This window comes from Octodon degus, unplaced genomic scaffold (genome assembly GCF_000260255.1).
Source record: "Octodon degus isolate 3935 unplaced genomic scaffold, OctDeg1.0 scaffold00252, whole genome shotgun sequence".
NCBI classification, from domain to species: domain Eukaryota; kingdom Metazoa; phylum Chordata; class Mammalia; order Rodentia; family Octodontidae; genus Octodon; species Octodon degus.
The window spans coordinates 2,672,262-2,678,349 of NW_004524828.1; the positions used below are offsets into that span (position 1 = coordinate 2,672,262).

Below are 6,088 nucleotides of genomic sequence, written 5' to 3' on the forward strand. Positions count from 1 at the left end.
ATATGAAAGCTCCACGGCCTGCTCAAGCTACAAGTGACCTTCTTGCTTCTGTGTTCTCCACTGTACTATTTATGCTAATTATCACCTTATACATGTTTCAGAACATTGTTTGTTTTTCTTCCCAGGAGGTTGTTTGTGGTTGAGGGTAAGGACATAGCTTTATTTATATTTATCTTCCAGGTACCTAGTACAATCTCTCTAATGTAATTCCTGTTAGACTAGTATGAAGACATCTGAAATGAGAAGGTGCTAAAACAGTTTTTAAAATTACAGATTCTGCAGTCTTTGGTCAGCATAAGCAATATAAGCAACATACCACACAGTATGTAAGCCTAGAGGAACTATACTCAAAGATTCAAAAAAATTAAAAATTAACTTACCAGCACCAGATGATATCAGCTAACACTTTTAAAGATGAGGAAACACTGTCTAAATGTCTACATTATCTTTTTGTTATATATGTAAATGCGATTCTTCTACACTAGAATCAAGTGTAGAAAAGTATCTAAAATTCAACAACTGAAGTATTTGATCTAAATAATATAATATTGTATGTCCTTAATACTTTGAGAATAAGAACTATTAAGCTCATTTTATAATGTTTTCACTTAAAGCACAGCATATTAAGTAACAATTCTGGAATGCATTATTGGTAAGAGGCAGAGCTGTAACTTGCGCACAGGTCATAACAAATCCAAAGCTCACATTTTAAGCTGCTGTATGTACTCAGGATGATTTTCTTTAGACTGCAGAGCTAAAAGCTCCATGAAGACAGGAACAGTCTATCTTACTCATCACTGTCCATCCTCGGCCTACCAGAGTGCTGGGTCAGGTGCCAAAGGGCCCACAAATTCTTAAAGTCATAAGTGCTTTGTATATATAAATATAATAATCTTGAGATAGACCAAGTCAATAAAAACTGCTAAAATGTATTAAATATTTGTTATAAGTCAAGCAGTATTTTAAGTGAATTCTATCTGAACAACAACCATACAGAATACATATTAGGTACTCACTATATGCCAAGATCATTCTAGTTGTTTTCCATGGGTTAACAGATCTAAATATCACACTAAGTCTATGATAAGGAATTACAATTTCATGCATTTCAAAATTGAGAAAACTGAACTTCAAAGAGCTAAGCTGGACAAGTACCCTCACTCCATTTAGCAAATAAATGGGCAGGTATACAAACCTTTTAATGAGACAATAAAGCTTGCTCTCAGTTTATATGCCATGCAGGTACCCATAGAGTTTTCATCCTCATGGGCTTTCGTGTTCCTCAAGATTATGAATGCACAAAAAATAAAAAGTAAACACCTTATGCATTCTCCAAAAACCATCTTGATCCACGAGAGGCATTCCCAGAAACAGAACATCAGATGCTATCATATAATTCTACCACTCTGTCACCACATATTAAAACACAAGATAGGAAGTATAGACAATAGAGCAGGTCTGGTCCCAGAGGAGTACCCAGTAAAAGGGCAAGATAATGATGAATTACAAAGTTGCTAGCATAGGCACCCAAATATATATACATGTTGCTCTTACAAATGATATATTAAATCAAGGGGTTGCTTGGTCTTAAATGCAATTGCATGACTTAGAAGAATGCCTTGACTATACTTGAATCCCTAGCTCTAGCCCATATAGTGTGCGACCTTAGTCAATCTATTTCTTTTTTTTTTTTAATTTTTATTTATTTGAGAGAGAGAGACAGAGAGACAGAGAGACAGAGAGACAGAGAGACAGAGAGACAGAGAGACAGAGAGAGAGAGAGTGGTGTGTGTGTGGCCAGCTCAGCCCACCAGGGGGCGGGGCTGGCTGGCATGTGGTGCTGGGGGATTGAACCGCGGTCCCTGTGCTTTGCTAAGCTTGTTCTAAGTAGGTGCTTTAGACCACTGAGCCATCTCTCCAGCCCCAGTCAATCTATTTCTCTCTGTTTCATTTTTCCCATTTATAAAATGAAAAGATTATCAATATGAGCTATATAGGATTACTATGAGAAATAGTTTTGAAAATGCATATGAATGCCTTAAGACAGCTGCTAGCCTCTACTGTGTATTAAATAAGTATCAGTGTCATGTGTTGTAGGGCACATTTGCAATCCCAGGACTAGAGAGGTTAAGCCCTGATGATCATGAGTTTGAGGCTAGCCTGAGCTACACAATGAATTTAAAATAAGGAAACCTTATCTCAAAAAATCAAAAGAAAAAACCAAACAACATATGTATATAGCTCTAAAGAGCTTGTTCATGTGAAAGAGTAAGCCATGTGTGCGTGCTCTTAGCATGAGTAGCAGGACTCACACCAAAGTTGTAAGTGCCTACACTGGGTGGAGGAGGAGCATGGAAAGAAATAACTCTGTTGATGAACCACTGTACACCCAGTTGTTGGGCTTCTTTTTAAAGAACCCAAAACTATGATACCTTATTTTAAAATTGTGCTTTCATCCCAGGAATGAAGGTGGCAAAAACAGTAATTAAGAAATGCAAAGTCACAGTATTAACTACTAACCCAACCATATTCCATACATTTGCAAAATATAATTCTCACCACATACCAGTATCACCAATCTTTCAGAACATGGACAGATGGAACAAATGCAGGAGCATCTTTTACAAGCTCCAGATACAATGTCATTTTGAAACTTATTTAATTCCCTTCCCATTTTCAAAGCAAAATTGTCCAACACCCTAAGTCAGATGTCCAAGGGCTGATTTATATAACTTTTAAATACTGAACACCAACATTTGACTGATGGATTTGTCAAGAAAAAATTGACAACAGTTTAAATAGGTCATTATGATTCAGTGTTGCAAGCGCTGCACATATGCTGTGGGTACCTGGAACATTCTTTGCAGAATCTGCCAAGTTTGAAGTGAGTGCTCCCTTGAAGCTAGCAATTCTCAGAATACATCTTCAGCAGAACTCACGAAAAGCTATTCACAGTATCATGTTTGTAACCCTAAGAAATTGAAAAAATCAAGAGACTATTCAGGAAGACGCTGGTAGGCTGCACTGAACACTTCCACTGGTGGTAGAGGGGAGTAAGATTTTTGTTTACTGACAGAAAATTGACTGAAAAATACTAAATGAGAAGTAAATTTGAAGATAATAGTATAATATGAAACATTGTTCAATGTTTGAAACAATGAAAGCAAAATTTCTGTGCCATGCACATGGAGACTGGAGAGTCACAGACTCAAATTCTGAGATTAGTGAGATTGAGAGGGAGAATCCTTTGATAGTTTACTAAAAGTTTCCTGTTTCTTATAAGCTAGCATTATTCCTGGAATTCACTGAATAATAAAGATTTTTCAAAGAAATGGAGCACATAAATAAAATTATGTGTATGATGGATAATATTAAAAATATTAGCAACCCACGAATTAGGTTTTTTCCAGTTCATTTAGAACCCCAATTGTAGAATAAAATACTGGTGAGACATTAACAGACACACTTTAGCAAAAGGGCTGTACCTTGATAAAGCATGTTGAGAAAATTCCTTAATTAGACCCATAAGTAAAAGAGAAAATGGAAGAGAAAAATGGAAAGGTAAAAAGGAAGAGAAAAGAGAAGAAAACAAATGGTTCCTAATCTGTACTCTTTTGAAAAGTGAAAAATGAGTAATTTACCTCCTCCTCTGCCCCTTCCTAACCCTCACAGAGTACTAGGGTGAGGCCCAACACCTGTGGTCATTGACTTCAAACACGAGATCTGGTGGCTTCAGTACAACATGTGCTGAGAGGATAGGGACTGAGGACTAACTATTTAAAAAATAATAATAATGTTAGCTAAGGTAGAGAAACCATTTAGTGATGAAAACTACACGTGAAGAGAGAGAAAACTTAAAATAACCGGAAAAGCAGGAGAATGTAACTTAAGCCAAAACAGGAACTAGTGTTATCAATCAGGTGTTTAGTTTGCAGGGGTATAATCACGAAGGTTTGGGTTTCCGTGTTCTGTATTTTTAGCCCTTGACCTTCCAAAATTGTTTTGCCAGTCAGAGAAGAGTGCTTTGACTTAATTTTCAGACAGCCCAAAAAGCACAGAGCAACAGGTACGAATTGCTATATTCAATTGTAAAATCTCATCACCTGTTAGCTTACTCCCATTAGACCCATAATGATTACTACTTAACCTGCCCGTGGTTTAATTAGGCTTCCCAAAGTACTGTGCTTCCCAAAGGGAGCTGGGGCGGTTTAAATAACATACAGGGTCCAACAGCATCACCGGGAGATGACCATTTCCACCGTGTCTCCAGGAGAGAAGGGATGGAAATGGACTTGAGTTGAGGCCACGGGGGATGCGCCTGTGGCCAAGCACTTCCCCCCACACCTGCAAGGTCCAGGAACAGTCATCTGCCCGGCCTTGTTTCAGGGCCACCAAAGGGGGGGAGGCAAAGACCTCCACGAAGGCCCCCAGAGACCTGGGAATCACGTGACTCGAGACGGCGTTAAAGCTTTCTCTGCAAGTACGACCGTTTTCAATCCTGCATGAAGCCTTGCACAACCTCGCCCCGACTCCTCCAGCCCTCTCTTCCTCCCTCCACTGCAAGCCCCGCGAGGCCTCAGGGGACTTGTTTTCAACACAGCCTGGCCCCGGCGGACTAGGGCTCAGCCCTCCTCCAACCGCCGGAGGGGACAGACGCCTCCGGGCCGGGACACTCACCTGCGCGGCGCCGCTCCCGGGCTCCCGCGTCGGTCGCAGTCAGCGGCGCCGCGGCCACCGCATCGCCCGCCCGGCAGCGGGGTCCCCACCCACTCTGCAGCGGTGTCCCGGCCGCACTTCTCCGAGTCGGGGAAGTTTGCTGAGAGTCTGGAGGTGGGGTGGGGGAGGGGCTTTGGGCGAGGAGGTTTGAGGACTTTGTTGTTGTTGGTTTGTTTGTTTGTTCCCGTTCTCTAGCGAAGATTTTGGACCATATGCTGGGAGAATATTAGCTTTGCTCAATGGCGACAGGGCAGCGGCCTCTCACCGTCTGATCGATTTACTAAACAAACTGAAACGTGGGTGGGGATGTTAAACAGTAACCAGCAGCTTCAAAGAAAACTGAAAGCAGCTGCGAGGCCGCCACCGCCTCGCTGCCGCGTTCCTTTCCCTGTCCGCGGGGCGCAGGGCCACCGGCGGGCGCGCGAGTCCCGGCCCCGGCCGCCTTCGGCCTCGTGGCGGGCTGGGGTCCCGCACCCGCCGAGCCGCGCCCGGGCTGACAACCAGCCCTCGCCCGCGCCCTCGGGGTCACGCCTCAGCCTGGAGGTGCGAACCCGCCCGGGAAGTGTGGGGGGCCACTGGGGTCAAGGCAGAAAGCTGCTGACCCTGGGAGGTGGCTGTAGTTCCGCGCCCACGGGTCCAGCAGAGGGCGGTGGTATCGCTAGAGGGATTAAGGGCGGCCCCCGGCAGCGCTGCTACGCGCCGCTAGGGGACCGCGCACAGTTTCCTTAAATTGCGCCTTGAGACTCAGGCTAAAATCTTCTCAGGTGCTGGAAACCACCTTTCTGTGCAACAGTTCTAGAAAGAGGAAAGAGGCTGCCTTTCCTTTCCCGGGCATCCCAGCTACCTGTGGTTTTAGGTATCAAGTACATTTTTACGTGCATAGCTGATGACAAACGTCCCTTTCTCCATCTCCTACGCAAGAACCTTCTTTACCTGAGAATGACGCTCACAGTCATCCGCAGGGCTCTGGTCATCTTGATCAGACATCGTTAACCAAAAATATAGTCAGAGCTGGGGTTTAAAAAAAAAAAAAATCTCAGCAATTTAACTTAGTGTTTGAGGAATGAATGACTTCGGGTCAAACAAGTAATTATTCTTCTTAGATAAATCGTTGCCTAATCCGTCGGGTTTTTCTTTTCCGAAAAGGGGTTGGGCTGTTATTTTAAGATTGTAATAACAATTCCAAGGAGATCAAAGTACTAGGGTTTTTTTCTTTCTTTCTTTTTAGATCGGGTTTTACTACACTTTCTCAGTTTCCTCCTTGAGAATATCTTGCTGAAAGATTCTTAAAAACAAGTAGTTGGCTGTTTTAGAAATCAGAACAATGGAGAGAGATCTTATACCATTTTCTTTAAAGACTGCTTTCTGAAGC

At 42.7% G+C, this 6,088-nt stretch overlaps 1 protein-coding gene across 1 annotated transcript in view; it reads right to left on the reverse strand.

Annotated features, from left to right (window-relative positions):
• Positions 1-4,947, reverse strand: part of Hnf4g (hepatocyte nuclear factor 4 gamma) — a 146,700-nt gene extending 141,753 nt beyond the window's left edge. Inside the window, exon 1 of the mRNA XM_023706344.1 lies at positions 4,678-4,947. The gene's annotated coding sequence lies outside the window, so the exon portion shown is untranslated. The remainder of the gene's footprint in view (positions 1-4,677) is intronic.
• Between the last annotated feature and the right edge of the window lie 1,141 nt (positions 4,948-6,088).